The sequence below is a fragment of the Lichenostomus cassidix genome, chromosome 21, assembly GCF_008360975.1.
Source record: "Lichenostomus cassidix isolate B80296 chromosome 21, HeHo_3.0, whole genome shotgun sequence".
NCBI lineage: Eukaryota > Metazoa > Chordata > Aves > Passeriformes > Meliphagidae > Lichenostomus > Lichenostomus cassidix.
Window position 1 is genome coordinate 890,746 of NC_139501.1, and position 18,510 is coordinate 909,255.

At 44.5% G+C, this 18,510-nt stretch overlaps 1 protein-coding gene across 5 annotated transcripts in view; it reads left to right on the forward strand.

The window, feature by feature from the left end:
- Window positions 1-18,510, forward strand: part of RERE (arginine-glutamic acid dipeptide repeats) — a 164,905-nt gene that overhangs the window by 25,116 nt on the left and 121,279 nt on the right. Inside the window, exons 1-2 of one of the 5 annotated variants that reach the window (XM_085079928.1) lie at window positions 6,180-6,322; window positions 12,359-12,460. The exons of 3 other annotated variants lie outside the window; for them this stretch is intronic. The gene's annotated coding sequence lies outside the window, so the exon portion shown is untranslated. Of the gene's footprint in view, window positions 1-6,179; window positions 6,323-10,843; window positions 10,965-12,358; window positions 12,461-18,510 lie in introns of those variants that run through there. One more of the 5 variants, XM_085079929.1, reaches the window with a different exon arrangement.

The window sequence follows — 18,510 nt, forward strand, 5'->3', positions numbered from 1 at the left end:
TTTAGCTGAAGAAAAACAATAAAAATCCCTCTGCTCCCTTCTGCCCTTCTCCCCAGCCACATGGACTCTCATGTTATTCCAAACTGAATATTGGGTTGGCCTGGGGAGTTTCTCTGGAAGATGCTGCTTAATGATTTAGCTCTGGGGGGATTCCTGCACTGTGAGCTCTGACATCCCTCCCAGAGTTTTCATGCTGATTTAAATAATTTGGATGTTTAAGTATCTTTGGAGGTCTTTACAGAGCAGGAATAAAAGGATGAATGGTTCAACTGGATGGCATTTTCTCCCTTTCTTGGACAAGAGGTAAATCACTGCATTTTTGCCTCAATATATTAATAGAGAAAGAAGCAGTGTCTTGACCTGCTGTGATTTTTAATATCCCTTTCTAGCAGCAGTAATAACTGGTAGTAAAACATGTAATAATAGACAAATTCCACGGTGAGATTTCACACAGGGATTTTTTTCCTGTTGGCTGTAAGTGTCCATGTAACACTTTTCTCTTTTCCTTTCATTTACCCAGCCTTGTGACTTTTCCCCAAACATCCCTGGGAGGGAATTTCCTGGGTGCTGTAAAACCTCAGAGTGCTGATGGTTCTTAGGTAGATTTTTAATAGATTTTTCCTCTAAGAATGGGAATTGTTTCCTTGATGGAAAAAAGAAAAAATTAAAAAAAATTAGGCTCTCATCTAAAGCTGTAGCTCGAGTTTTTGTCCAGGGAATATTTACATCTGCAAGTGTCATGTCTGTTCAAATCTCTTGTCTCTCTGCTGGCTTTTTGGCAGGGCTCTTGCATTTCTTTTCTAGCTTAAAGTCTGGAGTGTGTGGGGTGTGTGGCCATTCTGGCACATGCAGAATTAGGGACTGTGAGTGTTTGGGCTCCCCTTTATTGTTCCACTTTGTCTTTTTTCCTCTGGAAAAGTAACTGTTTCCCCCTGAATATGCAATAAGGTAATAGAAATATCATAATTTTTACCTCTGACTTGAGTGGTTATGAGGACAGTAATTGTTTCAGCCTGATGGAGATTAAAACCTGTCTCCCATGTCAGTTATTAAATGTGGAAATAGCTGCAGGGTGTGGAATAAAATATTTGATTTACAGTGCAGCTCTGTGAAAGGCTATAATGCAAGAACTGTATGGATTTGTTTGGTATAAAAGCTTCATTTGAGAGGAGCAGCAGCAGCCTGCTGGCCCATGGCTGGCTGGGATTTCTATTTCAGTAGGCAGAAGCCCAGTGTGGTGATTTGTGTGGTGGAATGATGGTAATTCAGAGCTGCAGGATGAGTTGTCTGTAATTCTGAGCTTTCTCGGCGTTACAGCTTCTTATCAGCACAGTTAACCGGAGCTGAACTGCCTGTAATTCATGGAGTTTTCCTCCTTTTCTGGAGTGAAAGGTTAAAGTTATTACAAGCATGTGTGTGAGCTGTTGTTGGCATTGCAGAATGCTCTGGATGCTTGCACATTATTGCTGTGGACATATTTTTCTACTTAACGTGGTGAGCAGTTGTTTAATTGGAAAAGCTGTTACTTCTCTTGATCCTGAGTATAGTAAAAATCAATGTCTTCTCTGCAGTCTGAACTAATAGGAATCAAACTCATTGAAGGATGAAAATGGTTTAATCAACAGAGAGATGTCTTAAAGGTTATTTAAAAAAAAAAAAAGAAAAGCAACCAACAAACCCACAAACAAGCCAAACACCCCAGCCCAGGGCTGGAACTAATGAGGAAAACATGGTTCTTCCTACCTTCAGCTGGGCCAGCGAAGGGAAAAGAGGAAAGTTTCCATGTGCCATGGACAGAGTGATATTCTTGGGAGCCATTTGATTTCAAAGGGTTTCTTTTAAACACCACTTGTCTGTATCTTCAGCCTTTGTATGAACTGACAAAAATGAGGTCTAATGATGGGTTTCTTTGTAGTGGAAACCATAAAAGGGACTTTGTCTTTTCATTCCAAGAACTGAATCTAACGCGATTGTCAGCCTTGTTCTTGACCTCATTTGTCCAGCGAGCTCTGCTTATTTCAAATACATTCCAAATACAGTTTCCTGTTCCTCATTGGTGCCCCAAAGTGGAGATTTCCTTCAGAAAGGAGCAGTGAGAGGAATGACAGCTACATGTTTATCTGAATGTGCAGTTCCACACCGATGTGTGATTTCAGAGTTTTCCTTCTGAACCTTGATGGCTGAAGGTAATAAAGAACAAAATAGATAACCTGGTGTGTGCTCTAGGAGTGCTTGGTGATGGCCATGAGACTGGAACAAAGTGCAACCTTTAAATGATGTTTTTACCTCTTGATACACCTCCCAGCACGTTCAGATCCTGAAAAGCAAAACAGCACATGTCATTTCATCATTGCCAAGCTTTAATACAAGTCCTAGCAATGGATTGTTAATGAGCTCATGATGTGACATGTATACTTCTTTCTGATAAAACATTAGCATGAAAATTGAGCAAGTTCTGTCACTCACCTCTCCAAACCCAGACAGAGTGCTCAGAAAGGGAGGGAGCAGCATTTAGAAATGGGAAAGTGCTTGTGGTTTGTGTTGGGAATTGGACATTGGGATCTCTCTGTGCCACTCTGTGTCCCCCTGGGTCCCTGTGTCCCCCTGGGTCCCTGTGTCCCCCTGGGTTCCTGTGTCCCCTGGGTTCCTGTGTCCCCCTGAGTTCCTGTGTCCCCCTGGGTCCCTGTGCCCTTTGCACGCTGGTTTGGTGGTTCCTTAGCTCATGGCTTGGTTAATGAGATGGATTGGTTAATGGGATGGATTGGCAGCTGGAGGGGGAGCCAGGCATGTTAAAGAGCTCCCTGGGATGTTCCTAGCTCTGTGCTTCATGGATTTTCCCGCAGTGCTCTCGGTGGGGCTGTTGGCAGCACGGAGAGCAAAACTGAAAACGCACATTTCCAACTGCAAGCTCCAGACTGCTGGCTGGGATTGGCAGTGTTTTGGGTGGGTTTGCCGTGTTTTGGAGGCTGACACTAGATGGCAATGCTGCAGCTGAGCCCTGGCACCTCACTGCACACTGGGCACCTTCTTGTTCACAGGGCTTTGCTGTTTCTCTGTTGGCCTCAAAGCTGTTTGTTGTCACGTTGGAAATTTGCCTCACATCCTTTGAAAGCCACACGTTCCTTTTGTCCAGGAGTGTTTGTTGTTCCTGTGGATTTCATGTAGGACATACAAGTGCTTCCTGAAATGAATGTTTGTTTTGTGGATTTGCCCCTCTGTGCGTCATTTTCAGGGCTTGGTTTGCAATCTGCAGGTGATTTTTCCATCCGAGATGTAGTGCCTGGGATTTTAGAATTCTAAATCCCAGTTTAGAATGGCAGGGAATCAGTGGGACTCTGCTATTTTACAGTTTTCTGCAAGTACTTCCAAGAAATCCCAGAGATACCTCTCACATATCCTTATTGCTAATGCCTTGGAATGATTTGGTTACCTAATTCTGGTGAGGGTTATGTATTTGAGGTTTTTGCTGTTCTCTTTCCATATCATAAGAAGAGGCCTGGGATGCCTTTTATGTTGAAATCTTTAATAAGCCACTGAAGGAACAGTGAGGGACAAACTGATGTGTTCCAGGTTTAGCCTTCCTAAAAATACTGAGTTTGAATGTTCCTGGAGTTGCTGCAGTGCATAGGAAACCAACCTGACTGGAGTTGTGTGTTTTACTTGGGAGTTTGGAGGAAATTCAGAGTCAGAACACAGCCATGAGAATGAGATTTTTAAGCCTTTAGCATGATTCTGTTGTTTTATGCTGAATACTGACAGGAAAGCGTGCATTGTGTTGACAGGCAGGATGAAGCTGATTTATGTTACAATCTGCAGCAGGATCCATTGCTTTGCAGAGGGTGTTTGCTAAGTTGGTGTAAACCCTGCTTAGCTATTGCCACCTCCTCATCTCCAGCGTGAGAAACATCGTGAAACTAATTCTGAAAAGCGTTTTTGGCTGTTAATTGGTTGATAACAGCTATCAAAAATCTGCTGCTTCCTTTCAGTTGACTAAAAGTTTCTGTGTAGGTGGCTGCAGACTGACTGCTGTGTGAAACTCAGCCCTGCACCAGCAAATCCCTGTCTGCTGGAGAAAAAACAAATCAAAGTTGAGGCCAGCAAACTGCTAAAATAATAATGCTTCCTGTGGGAGTGAAGCTGTCTTGTTTGCTTACTCTTAGAAGGGAAAAGAGGAGGGATAAACTGAGAATCTCCATGTTATATTCCATGTTTTGGGGATTCTGGAGAGGTGTGGTGGAGCAATGCCTGAACTAGTTCAATCCACTGAATATTTTGTTTTATAGTTTTGGGAAGTGAGGAGTTTCTTCCTTGTGTAACTGAACTGGAGTTGTGTGGTTTCAGACTGTTAATATTTTTTCAAGATTATAGTAGAAACTTCCTGTTTTTAGAGCTTATCTCCCTGTCTGGAGGGAGAGGTTATTATAGGTACAGTCACATCCTGTGGTTGTTGTCACTCAAAAAAAAATCTGTTGAATTTTCAGAGGCCTTTGAATGTGCAAGTGATTAGTGCACCAAAACCTGAGCAGGAGTCACAGTTCCCATCTCCTCCCTGAGCTCAATAAAAGGCTGTAAATCCATTGCAAATTTTACATCTCTGTTAGTTCAATTGCTGTGTGGAGAAAATCCCTTGGTAAGGAATGTGTCTGACTGGAAGGAAGATTGCAGAGGAAGCATTTGGGAGTCATTTCCTCAGCCGTGAGTACAGGCATGCTTTATGTTATAATAGTTTAAACACTCCACAGGCTCTTGATGGAGGTAGCAAGTTTTCCATTCCCAGAGTTACTTTTAGTTTAAACTGGAGGGAAGAACAGGCAAACTCCCATTGTTTTACAGTTGCTTTGATAGAGTTGAAAAAGATGCTTTTGCTTAGTTCTTCCTTCCCTCCTTTGGCATTACCCTTCCCACACACATTTAAGTGTTGAAAATTTTATTTTGTTTGCTTTTTTTTATTTTCATCTGAGAACAAAGAGCTTCTTGTTTGTTTTAATCCATTTGTTACATTTTCAAGTATGTAAATTTTTCCTTTTAAATATGACTTTTCGTGACAAATATTTGGATCTTTTCCTTGTTCTGTGTAAGATAATACCTTCTAAAATGAGTTGTGTGCATTCCTTTGTGTTAAATTCAAGAAGCTGCTGAACAGGTTGGTGTCTTGCCGTAAGTACCACAAAATCTGGCAGACACACTGGATTTTGTTTTAATATTCTTGGCTTACAGTTTACCATTCTGTAATTTGGAGTTTCCCAGGGCAGGGATTTTTTACAAAAACACTTTTGAATTTAAGTGTTGGTCCCTGCAGAGAAGAGGAAACAAACCAGAGGAGAAATACCAGAATCTTTTCCCCTCTTCTCTGCCCAAAAAAAGCATCTTGTATTTCTGGCTGAATTTTGCTCTCTTTGAGGTGCAGCTATCTTTGATCATTGCCCTTGAATTAAGTTTTAACTCTGCTGTATCCTTTCTCTGCCTCAGGTTTGCTTTTCCTTGGCCTTTTGTGGAGCACAGCCCTTGGTTCAGGGCTTCTGTCGCTGCCATTTAATATTTTGGGCACTGGAGATTGAACCCTGAGAGGGCTGAGCTCTTTCTTTTTGGGCTGTGGCTGGTTGGTTGGGGTTTTTCTGGTGTTTTGGGTTTGTTTGTTTTCTCCAGCACTTCCTAAGCCAGGCCTTCCTGTAAAATCCTGTAAGCCCAGCTTTTCTCCCGTGTCAGCATGCGAATTGCCTTCATCCTCACAGCTCCCTGGGGGAGCCACTCTTGCTTTTTCATTCCTGCTGCGACTCAAATGCAGTGTGCATCCAGGATGCTGTGCAGAAAGAACCCCTGGGATTCCTCCCAAACTCACACATTTATGGAATGGAGTTAAGCAGCCCCTTGGATCCTCGGAGTCTCTTGGAGTTTTATTCTGCAGCTGAGGGATGCTCTGACTGTGCCAGTGGCAGTTTTGGGCTCTGTATTAACAAGCAGTAAGCACCACAGGTCTTGGGAATGATCTGGTTTGTATTTCTTTGAGAGTTTTTTTGAGGACTTCTCTTTGCAGTTGTGTATCAGTTGAGGTCTGTGTCTGTCTGTCAGGGGGTTTGGCTCACAGGTGACCTGCAGGGCTGGCAGGGGCAGTTGGTGGCAGTTGCTGGTGGCAGTTACAGAAGGGCATTGCCTGCAATTCTTGGGCCCAGGGGTCGTTAGAAAGAGGCTGAAGTTCCTCAGATTGTTCTGTGCTCGGTAGGATCCTCTGTGCCCAGAGTGTTGATGTGGTGCTAGATTTTAACAGTGACCTGTGGGGATTTAGAGCTTGGCCAGAGGTCACCTGGGATATCCTGAACTCCACGTAAGTACAGGGAGGGAGTCAGAATTCCTGAACCATAAAATGTGTGATAGTGTTGGTAATTGGGTTTAAAAGGGGAAACCTTACCCCAACAAAACCAACCAAACCCCAAAAACCCACAAAAACAAACAACACAAAATCTAACCCAGCAAAAGAGGCCAAACCTCTCAAGGTCTGTGGTCTGTAAAGGGTACAGGTTCCTTTTGGGGATTTGAGAGAGGCAAGGAAATGGTTCATCCCAATTTCAGTGTAAGTTAAAATAACTCTTTGCCTGCTGGTTTTTAAGAACTCCAGAGTATGTAAATGTGGTGAGCAAAGTGGCCATGGCTGTTGAATTGTGTGCAGAGTTTCCAGCCTCCCCAGGCTGGCATTGCAGCACCAAATGGCCTTTGGATGATTTTGGGGCACTAACAACGTGGCCCTGAGTTTCAGCAGTGAGGAGAAGCAGCCTGGTGTAAGCAGGAGCAGAGCTGAGCTGCTGCTGTGGCTGCTGGAGCTGCCAGCAGGTTTCCTGTGGGTGCTCACAGATCTGCAAGTGCAGACACGACTTTTCCTGCTGCGAGCGGATTTGAAGCAATTTGTGTGCAGACAGCAGTAACTGTCTTGTCAAGAGCTGGGTATCAGTTCCTCTCGGCTGTGTTTGTGCCAAGAAAACTGCATTATTTACAGAGGAATAGAGCCTCACCTCTCACCTGACCAAAGGTTTTGTGTTTGGATAGAGCTGGGGTGCTTTGATGTCCGAGTGCAGACAATCAGAGATGGGTTGGAGATCCTCAGTGCTGCTGCTGGGAGCAGATGGAGGTGACCTTTCCTGCTGGCAGCCAGGCTGAGCTTCCTCTCTCTGCTGAGAGATCTCCAGTTGACCGCTGGCCCCTGGAATTCTGCAGCTCAGTTTCAGTTTAAGCTCCCTCTGCGTCAGGTTTTTGTTTTACTGGAGGTATCACTGGGGTTTTGGCTGGAATTACATTACTGCCAGAGAAAGGGAAACTTGCCGTGAGCGCTGGAATTGATGACACACAAGGAAAACAGGGTTGTGACGATATGAAGCTGTTAGTTTGTTCTCCATGAACCAACCTTCCTCTTCCCCCTGCCCAAGGCCAAATCCGAGGGGAGAGCTTGATCTGCGTGGAGCTCTGAAGGCAGCCTTAAGTCCCCTTTTAAAAATAGGTTCAGCTTAGCAGGGGGTTGGTGTGTTGGACTCACTGCCTGCCTCAGCTGGGAAGTTGTGCTAGATTGGCTTTTAGGAAACACTTGTCATGTTCACGTCTCCATGTGTTCTTGAAAGGAGTTTAAGGTTTCTTTGTGCTCAATCTGTGCAAGCCAGGCTCTGTTCCCATCCTGCCTTTAAAAACCTCACTGGATGAGTGAACTCTGGGGCAGAGAGAGCTGCTTCTGAATGTTTGTGGGACCTCTTTGTCGTGAATATCTCTTGGAAAAAAAACAAGTTAATGTACCCATTTAATCTGTATAATCTCATTAAGCCTGTTTATGGTTAGTTTGTGTTCCAAGTGTCTGAATACCTGGGAGAGCTGGAATTGCTGCTTCGGAGTGGTTTTTCCAGCGGGTGAAATGTTTACGTGTGCTCGATGGCTAATTCTGTCAGAAGTGGGGAATGCTGCTGATTGATGGGTCCTGTGTCTTGCAGGGATTATATCTTTATTTAATATTCCTCAAATTTGTATGTCTGTATTTAATATTCTTCCGATAGAGTGGGACTCGTGCGAAGTTATGAATTATTCGCGTTTGTTATGAGTCGTGTGTCTAGAAAGCAGCACATTTTCCAGCCCTTTGAAGATACACTGTCTGTCACTTCTCAGTGCTCAATCTTTCATGAGCTGCAGTGCGTGGGTTCGGCAGACAAAGTGCTACAGGATCCAGGGGAAGCGCTGAAAGCCGAAAACTGCGAGTTAACAGGTGCTTCCCAGATTTTAGCTGTGAGAAGAGAAGGTGTGCAGGGCTGGATGTGCACATGCCTTTGAGCAGTGTCAGGAGGTACTGACAGCAAGTCAAAGCCTTATTTCTTCAGATTTCCAGCTTCTGTTGTTTATTGTCACGACCTTAATGTTGCTTCAGCTAGGTGTTCTATTTAATTATGATGTTTATAGTAAATATCAGCTCCCTTGGCTGTGTGCTCAGGCCTGTAGCATGCGGAGTGCTTTGCTTGTAACTGCATCCCTTGTCTCAGTTCATTATCTGTTAATGGTACTCGACATGACAGGCTTGTTTTGATAAATGGAGCCTGCCAAGAAAGCTGGGATGGATTTTGCAGGCAGTGGAGTCGAGCTTTATTTCATTGTGCAACACCAGAGGAGTGATGCATTCTGGACCAAACACCACAGTGTGTTGTGTGAGGTCTCTGGGCAGTGCTTCCAGCCCTGTCTGTCCAGGGAATCTCCACTCAAGGTCTCCTCTTTCCAGGATTTCTCCTGTTTTTCTGACCCACGTGAAAGTAGATTTTGCCTAGCCTTGATGGGTTTTGTGAAGTGTAACTCACATTTTCCCCCCTTTTTAGACACCCAGCCTTCTGAAAGTGATACTGAAAGAAATGCTCTTGTAAGTTTATAATGCTGTGACTAGCAAAGGTGTATTTCATGCCCAAAAAAAGATCTTTTATAGTCCATTTTCAAAAGACAAGATAAAAAGTCCCTATTGCAAAATGGAGCTTGAGGCTGTACTCTGCGTGTTTTTTATTGTAGTCTCTGAAATGGGGGCAGATCTCCATATCTCCTAGGAAAGCCAATTAGTGAAAGTTGAGTTGTCTGTGATGTCGGTGATTGAGTGCTGTGGCTGCTCTGTTCATGCAAGGATCTCCAATATGCTGTATACAAACAGATGGGACTTGAGATGATTTCTCTGCCGTCTCCCACACTGCTGAATTCGGAAGTTGGTTTGTGTTGGATTTGCAAGACAGTGTCTGAGATTCAAGAATAGTCTCCAGTTCTGGTGCTGTGCTCAGCCTGGCAGATGCTGTGCTCTGCACTGTTTGAGCAACTCTCATCCTAATGGGATACAAAAAAATCCACACATTTTTTAATGATTGTTATCATCTGAGTGCATTTTTCCAATATATGCTGACTTGAAGGATTTGTGATCCAAGCTGGCTGGGTCACCTGCCCAAAAGGGAGAAGGTGGTTTTGAACAAGAACCATCAAAGGGGGCATTTTCCAAATGATGAAACCTGGCCTGAATTAACTTCCTGCTGGAAAGCTCTTTTGGAAGTCATGAGGAGTAAACACTGATTTAAGTACACTCTGGAGCAGTAAGTTCCCTTGCACGATCTGCCAGGTGTTGGGCCACATTTGATGAGAAAATGGAGCAGTGAGGATAAACGCTCCGTGCTTGCTTTGTGCTGACTGGAGGATTGGATTTCAGCTCTGGCAGGTTTGGAGCTCTCACACGGGTTATGGTTACAAAGCTTGTTTTGCACCAGGTCTGGGGAAGCCAGGCTGCAGTTCAGAGCTGTTGTACGATGAATATTGCAGGAGTGCAGCTCATCCTACACCACCCTGGATTTGTATTGATCACAGCCCAGCCGTGGCAAGGGCGTGTTGGAATTAATCAGCTCCTTCTGCTGGGTGGGTGGCTTTGGGGAGCTGTTTCTAGAAAGTACAGAATGAATTTCAAACTTAGATCTTTGTCTCCTGAAGGACTCCTGGGCTCTAGTATGAAAACTGTAGGAATAGGTTTGGATAAATAGCGGGAAGATAGATAACTACTAATAATTAGCAGCCTCTGGAAAGATGAAGTTGGCAGGCAGCACTTGAGGGTGTTGCTCTAATGATTATAATTTTTTTCTGATTTTTTTTTTCAAACTTGGCTTTGTAAAACCAGTTCTGAGGTGGTGTACTCCCATATTTATTTTATAGGTAAAACATTACTGTACGGCTAGGAAATGGATTTGCTCAGCAGGGATAAAGTGTACGTTGCCCCGAGGTAATGGATTACATAGATGACTTGTTTTGCATGTTATTCTGCAAGGGAAATAGCAGAGCTTTGCTCTAAAATTAAGTCGGTACTAGCAGCCGAAAGGTCATGGTTGTGGTGCTGAAGAACACCACAAGGCACTGGGAGATGAGTTACAGGTTTGCGTGAAGATGCACAGCGAGATAAATATTCATTCTTTCCCAAAAAGCCAATTAAATACAATTAAAAGGAACACGTTTGGCTGAGCAGATGAATTCCTGCTTCTAATGGGGGGAAGGCAGCCGTGGTAGCAAAGATTTCGAACAAAATGGCTCACTAATTGAACACACTGCAGCCCAGTAACCCCCGTGGGTGTCAGTGTGGCACCGGCCAGGCATCCTTGTCCCCGGGCATCCTTGTCCCCAGCGGGGCTGCCCGAGGCTCCCCACCCACCCACCCAGTGCCATCTGCATTTCCCCACCCCTGTTCGCATCGCCTATCGAGCATTGCCATTCGCGCTGCACGGCGGGCTGGAGCGCCGAGCGCCCCGGGGATGCTTCGCCTCCGCGCTCCGCCGCTCGCAGATGCGTTTTCTCGCTGACCACGCGATTAGAGCGCTGCCATCAATCACGGCGCTCCCGGTTCCGGCGGGGCCGAGGGAGGAGGCGGAGGCGGGGACGCGGCGGGTGCCGGTGCCGAGCCGAGCCGCCCGGTGCCGAGGCGCCCCGCCAGGACCGGCCCGGTGCGTGGGGCGAGCGGGGCTCGGGGCCGGGGGGTGACGGGCCGGGGGGCTCGGGGCTCGGGACGCTGCGCTCCGCGCCCGCCGCAGCTGCTCGGCGGCTCTGGGGCCTCCTTTTGTTCACCAGCTGCGCCTGCCGGCCCCGCTTCCTCCGTGCTGCCCTTCCCGGAGCCCTCCTCCTCCTCCTGCTCCTGCTGCTCCTGCTCCTGCCGCCGCTCCGCCGCCGGCAGCTCGGTGAGTGGGGCCGGAGCGGGGCCGGGGCTCCTCCGGGGCTCAGCCGGGGTTCCGGGGCTCCTCCGGGGTTCCGGGGCTCAGCCGGGGTTCCGGGGCTCAGGCGGGGCTCCTCCGGGGCTCAGCCGGGGTTCCGGGGTTCGCCCGCAGCCGGAGCCGCTCAGCCCAGCCCGGTGAGTTCCCGGTGAGCTCCCGGTGAGCTGCCGTGCCTCTCCATGGATTCATGGGGTGACTCGCTGCCTTAGAACTTGTGTTCCCACCGGGAGAATCGAGGCTGCTCTGCAAGTTGACTAATTGTTACCTGGCCAAGGAAAACTGCCTGGATGGAGGAAAGGCTTGACTTAATTCTCTTTTCCGCTTTGGGTTACTCCAGGTTGTTTTTTTATTTTTTTTCAGGAAAAGTTGGACCGACTCGGTAGGTTGTTATTGGCCTGGGAAGTTCAGAACTCTCTAAGGCTGCAGGGTTTTTTTGTTTTGTTTTGTTTTTTTTTTTCCATAACAAATGCTTTACCTCCCTGTTCTAAATATAAACAGTTTGGGTAACCGGACTGCTGTGTTTAATTCTGTTTTTTAAAAGCAAATGAGATAAGGAGATAAGGATTGCATTTTCTTTATCCTGGAAGAAAGTACTTTTTCATTACTCTCGGTGCAGTGGAATGCCTTTGAAGTACTAATTGGGACAGTGTGTGGTGTAACTTTTTTAACGATGTTTAATGGTGTTTTGAGATAGTGACAGGAGACCTGCTCGGCCGCTTTGTTTCCTGAGGAAGAGAGCAGCTCTGCTTTGTTTTGCAGTTGGTTTTAAGCTGCTCTGAGTCCATGTGGCTTTGCCCTGCGTGGTGCATTGTGTGCCTGGATGGCTCCTTGAGCCAGATGGAATTGTCAGGGAGTGGAAACAAGGCCACTTAATGTTCTTTTTGTTTTGTTTTTGTTTTAAACTTAACATTAACGTTGGGCATGAAGTAGGAGAAAGTGGGGAATAGAAACCTAGTGAAGTGTAGTTTCAGATGCTCCACAGCTATGTTTCTTCTGGGAACTGAGTTTCAAGTCAACTGGATTTCAAACCCTACAGACAGCACTATTCCAATGTAAAGCCGTTAATCTGCAGGCAATTAGTTCCAGACGTGCAACCGACTGCACATTTTTCTCAGTTTTTGTTCTTGCAGGCAGTGGCGTTGTTGAATACTTGTGCCCAGTGACTATCACAAGACAGACGTCTGAGATGCCTAACAGCAAGTTGAGAATGGTGTAGGAGCAGCATTTAAAAGGTTTTATTTGTTTTTCCAGCCCTGTAATTTAGTAGTGTTTAAACTATTTTATAAAGATCTCAGGGAGCAGTGAAAGGTGGTTTGAGTCCCGAGCACTCGAGTTCTCATTGTGCTCTGGCAGGCTGGCTGCTTGGCAGGCACTTCTCCAAATGTTATTTGATCTGGCAGCACGATAGAATTGACTTGGATTACACAATTTTTTTCACCCCCCGGTTGCTGTTTGAAAGTGATGCATCAGCGAGTGTTGCTCGAGAGCGTATTTTAAGAGCTAAACTGCGTGTATTGGCTTTAAAGAGGATTCCAGAGAGAGGCAGCTCCGAATTTGTCTTGTTTTGTGGTTAGGATTTATGAATTGAGGCGAGGGCTGACGTAATCTATCCGACCACTTCCTTTGTGTGTGTTTGAGAGTTGCTGCTGCTTTGTTTTACTTAAAATAGCCAGGACTGTTTCTTGAATACTTTTCTATCTCCTTTCTGCTGTGGCCTTCAGTGTAAGCAGACAACTTGTTCCAGTTGTGTGGGATTATGTCCCTTTGAGGAAATGGTTCCTTCCTTTTGTCACTAAGGTTCAGTGAATTGCTTGTATGCTAAGTAGATGAGACTTTAATTTTAATTAACATAATGATGTGTACAGCTGTTCTGTCAGAACGCTTCGCCTGGCTTTGCAATTTTACTACAGGTTGTAGAGAATCCCTTGATGTGCGTCTCAAACCCTCCTTTGCTTACTTTTGTTTGTGTAGAGGTGACAAAGATGGGGCTTTTGTCTCCTGATGTGAGTGGTTAACAGCCTGGGTTTGATTTTTGTGTGTGGGGAAGGAAATAAGGTGTTTATCACTGAACTAATCCTAAACCTTCTTGTCTTGTGGGTTCAGGGAGTTTATGCTACCTCTTGTTTTGCTTCAGCATAGCCAGAAGTAATTTCTAAATTTCTATTTTTTTAATTCTTTAATGGATATATAGCTTTATGGAGCTGGCTCAGAGTGTTAATCATTGTGCATATATTAATTGTTCCTTGTTCTGGGACTTCTTCAGGTGATGTTGAGAGATTCTGCTGGTAATGGTGTATGTTGGATTGGAAGGAACTCACTGCTTAGTTTGTAAAACAGCGAAGAGCAGCATTTGTGTAACTTGTTGATAGATGTGGCTAACACGGTATTTCACCAGAGATCCAGTGAGTGGTGAAAAGAGCAGCTGGGAAGGCAAGGTACAGAAATAGGGACAGTTGTGGTGAGGTTGTACTGTTGTAATGCTGTTTTGGCCAAGTGGTTTTCACATTCAGGCTGTGTCTGGAGCATCAGGCTGGGCTGTGACAGATGAATGGATTAGGAGGTGCTGGCTGGAGCTGTTGGCTGTGTAACCCTGTGCCCACTGCCACCCCTGAGTGTCCAAACCCTGAGTGGAGCTGGCCTTGGAGCTGCTGCTGCTCTCAGCCATTTGTTCAGCTCAACAAATTCTAGCTCTGCTTTAGAGGAAACAAAAGCAGTTGAGGAGCTGAGCTGAGAGTTGGCTCTGAGGGCTGTGGTGTTGTTGGGGACTTGGCTGTGGTGTTGCTGGGGACTTGGCTAGCTCTGCTCCACAGCTGAGAGTCACAGAATTGGACAGGAGCAGCAGCATTTGCTAGGCATTGGGAGCAGGAATTCCATGTAGTCTGTGGTGCTGGAGGCAGTGCTCAGCACTTGCAGCTCTCTAAAGGCTGCAGAGCAGCTCTGACTGCTTTCTGGGGTGGTTCAGGCATGGCATTGGCTCAACAAGCTGCAGGTAAGTTTTATTAGTTGTTGGGAGCTGTAATGTTTCAGCCAAGATATCTATTCCTCTTTTAAAATAAGTTTTATTATTAGTTTGAACCTTGTGTATTTAAAGTGCCACACTCAGTAAATGACACGAGAGCACTGAGTAGTTCTATTTTGTGTTTTGAAGGTAAATAAAATGAAAAATGGTTTCTAAACCACTGTAGTCCTGGCACAGCAGGAGCTCTGATGGGAGCCTGTGGTTCTGACAGGCAAGTGTATGAATGGGAAAGGTTTTCCCCTTGGTGCAGAGCATTGCTGTAGAAATAGGTTGGCCAAGGGGCAGCAGAGGTGATTTGGTGTGTGAGGAAAAGTTCCTCCAGGTTTGTGATCCTCCAATATCCCTGAACTGCTGGGCTGTGGATATCAACATTCCTGCAGTGGAAGTTCCTGAAGGTGGGAAAGCCTTTATCTGGATAACTCACCAGCCTGACAGGCAGATTGAAGTGCAGATCTCGATTAATGGGTATGAAATGATTTCAGAAAGACTCTGAGGGAAGGAGGCTCTGTCAGGGTCATGGAATCACAGTTCAAACTCAGGTCAACTGGACCTTGCTTAGCCTTGCTCCTGGTTTGGCTGATTCTCCAGGATTTCAGAATGTGGGACAAATTTCTCTGTTACTAAAGACTGGAAAAGCCCATAATGATGTAACACTCCCAGTTGAATAATCCAGAGGACCCATAAAAAGCATGTTATCAGATAACTTCATGAAAAATGCTGTCAGGCATCTTGAAATGAATAGAGGGAAATCTGCTTTTTATACTTCAGCTTCCTTAGCAGAAGTGAAACTCTTTCCAGAAGAGTGGACAAAAATAGTATTTATTCCAGAGTTTGCCTGGGGTAGTGGTTTGAGTTTTGACCTTTGGATACGAAGTGAGAACAAATAGTGTTGAAAAATGTAAATGATTAAAACAAGCTGGCCTTCTTTGGGGAACATTTGTGTCAAGTTTAGCCAAGGAAAGGTCTTTGTAATTGGATAAATGTTTTACTACTGGAATAGATAGGGTTTGATTGTGATGTGTAGATTTTCTCATAATGTTTTTTTGTGTAATTGGTGCATTTGGAATTGGGGCTTTTTCTAATGTTAGCAAAAGTACAGAAGTGGAGGCTGTAAATTCAGCATTAATGATGTAGCTGTGCTCTTCTCTTGGGAAGGAATGGCAAATTTTGAAAGGAAACTTGGTGTAATTAGTCTTCTGTGGAAATGGATATCGCTTTCATTTTCATAAGATGACAATATAGTGTGAAATAACAAATCTGGAATGTGTTAGTATTGGTGCCTAAAAGTTTGATACTTCCAGGTTTTTCATTCCTTATTTTTCCCCTTTTTTAAATGAACTGACTGTAAAAAGCTGTGATAGGTAAACCTTTTACTGAAAGCAACCAATTGTGGGATAGATAATTGCTGCTTCTCTAACACCAGTTTTGTGCATGTAATATATTTTGTCTTAAGTGCTGATTTGAATTTTCTTGAGCCCAGCAAGAAAAAAAGCCTTGATTTTGGCAATGTTTCCTTTGTGATTTTGCCTATTTGTAGACATCAAAATTACTTGTTTTTTGAAATAAAGCAGGAATTTTGTTAATAGGCAGTAAGTGTTCCAACAGCATCTGCAGTCTGATAACCTTTTATTCTGTTTAGCTGCTTGAAGTTTAAACCACTTTGTAGTTTGAAGGTTCTTGTCAGGTTTTGTGTGTTGATCTTGTTTGGGAAGATCAGGGCTTTGGTTCTGAGCATTGCTGGGAACTGGAGAAAGTGCAGAGTTTTGCCATTGCATTTGATATTTTAATCCATAAATCTGGCATAGTTTTGTGCTCATCTAGCTAGTGAAATGATGGCAGTAAAACATCCTAACACTTACAAGTGAAGTGGTTTTAAGCTCTTTTTGGGGGAGGTTTCAGCATCCTAATCTGCTCAGTCTGCACACCCAACACCCTTACCTGCCCCACGACCAGGGGCTTACATCCTGGCTGTGGGGAGCTCTCTGCACCTCTGGTTGTGCCCACAGCAGGTTTTTAACCCACAGCTGAACCTGGGAACTCAGCTATTTGTGGTTTTTGCTGCTGAGAAGTTTCCTGGATTTGTTCAGAGCCTGCTGAGCACAAGCAGCCCCAGTGAGCAGTGAAATCACGAGACAGTGTGGAAATGACTGAGCCATGATATGAGTCAATACAATTCAAGCACTTAAGGTTGGGGACTTTTTTTTCAGGTTTGACATAGTAACAGATCCCTATAGAATTTATTCTTCCAGGCAGTCAAAACACACAGTATTTGCTCCATTTCCTATTGAAATCTAACAAAGAAGCCAAAAATCAGATTTCCATTTCCTGGTAATAAAGCTATTCCTGTGAGGTTAGAGCTGGGAATGGATTTTTTATATACATATGGCAGTTCCTGCTTAATAATTGAATGTTCCTTGGTGTCTTGTGTGCTGATGTGTGAGAGTGTGAGGTGGGACTCATCTTCCCTGGCTGTTTAATATCACTGTTACTGCTGGAATTGGCTTGAAGTTGGAGCCCCAGGCTGGGCTTGCAGTTAAAACTGCTGTGAAAGGGTTAAGAGCAGCCCAAGGTTATCAGATTGTTGGGAAAGCATTGCCCTTTCCCAGTGCAATAAAGTAATTATGAGCCGTGTATGAAAATGGGGTGCAGTCTGTTTGAACATTCTGTCTTCACCAGAAATTGCATTGTCCTCCCTTGTGTTGATCTCACCATTTGCATATTCAAAGCATGTTCGATATTTGCCACTTGCAGCTGGAAATGCTAAGCAGCATTTAAAACCCAAATTATGCCATCTGTTTGTGTGGCTTTTCTGTGAGGTTTTTCAGATCTTGACAGGATTTCACCTTGGCTCTGTTCTCTTTACACCAGAGCACATCACTGAGGGAATGAAGTGTGTTCTGGGTTAAATGGAATTCCTAGGAATTCCTAAAAGAATTCACCTTGGGAAGTTGTACAATCCCCATGGAATTGGTAAAAACTGTTCTTGTGGACTTTTAAAGCATGGAGTCAGCAATATAAATGGGAATGAAGCTGAACATGCACTTGCTGAACTTTAGAGTTTGACTTTTTTTAACAAATGCTGCTGTATAAAGTTCTGTTTTGGCACAAACCTTTATTGAATCCATGCTTTTGGCTGAGTTCTTCTCTTGTGAGGACTTCCTGTGGCATCTGAGATGCCAAAGGTAAATATAACTCTTGTTCTGTTCTCTCCTGGGGGAGTTGACAGTGGGTTAGGATTTCAGGAGCATGACAGAGTTCCTGACAGGGAGCTCTTTGCTCAGTGCACATCTCAGCTCTGTTGGAGTGTAGAGAATTGTTAAATTGTTAAATTGTTAAATTACAAGCACTGTGTGTCAGGTTAAGCACATTCTGAGGGCTTTTTCCCCTCTGTGGGATGTGCAGTGTGGAGTTGCTGTGGCTCCCACTGGAAACATCTCCCATGGAAATTCTAAAGTGTTTGAATTGTTCTTCTTAGGCAGATAAACCAGAATTCAGCCCTGGAGATGAGCATGTGGAGAGATGATGAATAATAAAAACTTCCATGGTTATCTTTAGGAGAGGCTTGAAACTTTTCCTGTCTCTTTCAGCCTAAACAGTGCATGTTTCACTTCACTTTTATTTTGACAACTTCACTTTATTTTTGTTTTGAAGCATAATCTGTGAGGAAGATAGTGGTTATGTTTGGGACTTTTTTTTGTCTAGATTTATATAGGGATTTTTTCTTAGAACTCTTGCTGTGGTTTTTTCTTTGTTTGGGGTTTTTGCTTTGCTTTGATGTGTTGTTTTCTGGAGGTTTTGGTTTGGTGGAGGTTTTTTTGTCCCCTCTCCAAAAAGGCTGTTAGTTTGTGGGTTTTTTTAAAGCTCTGAGCAGTGTGTCTGGAGTTATCCCTGTCTGGGAAGCAAAGGACAAAGAAATAAACCACACAGCACGAGTGGGAAATAATGAAAAGTTTCTCACTTGGCTGCTGGGCTGGGAGCTTGAGAAACACCCTTCCTAAGAGTTTCTTGTTTCTTGGTCCTACCAATACCATTTGATATGAAAATGCTCTACATAACGTTTTATTTCATATTTTGCGTAAAAAATAGTCCATAACTTCGCAGTTAGTTTTGAAATGTCACATCTAGCAAAGTTCATCCTGATTCAAAGGCCAGATCAGCATATGTGAGAAGCAGTCAGCAAGTAATAAATCTGCCCATAGCTGGGAGTGTTATCTCAGGGGAGAGGCTGCAGGGCTGCAGGAGAAAACAGCCTAATCCCTCAAG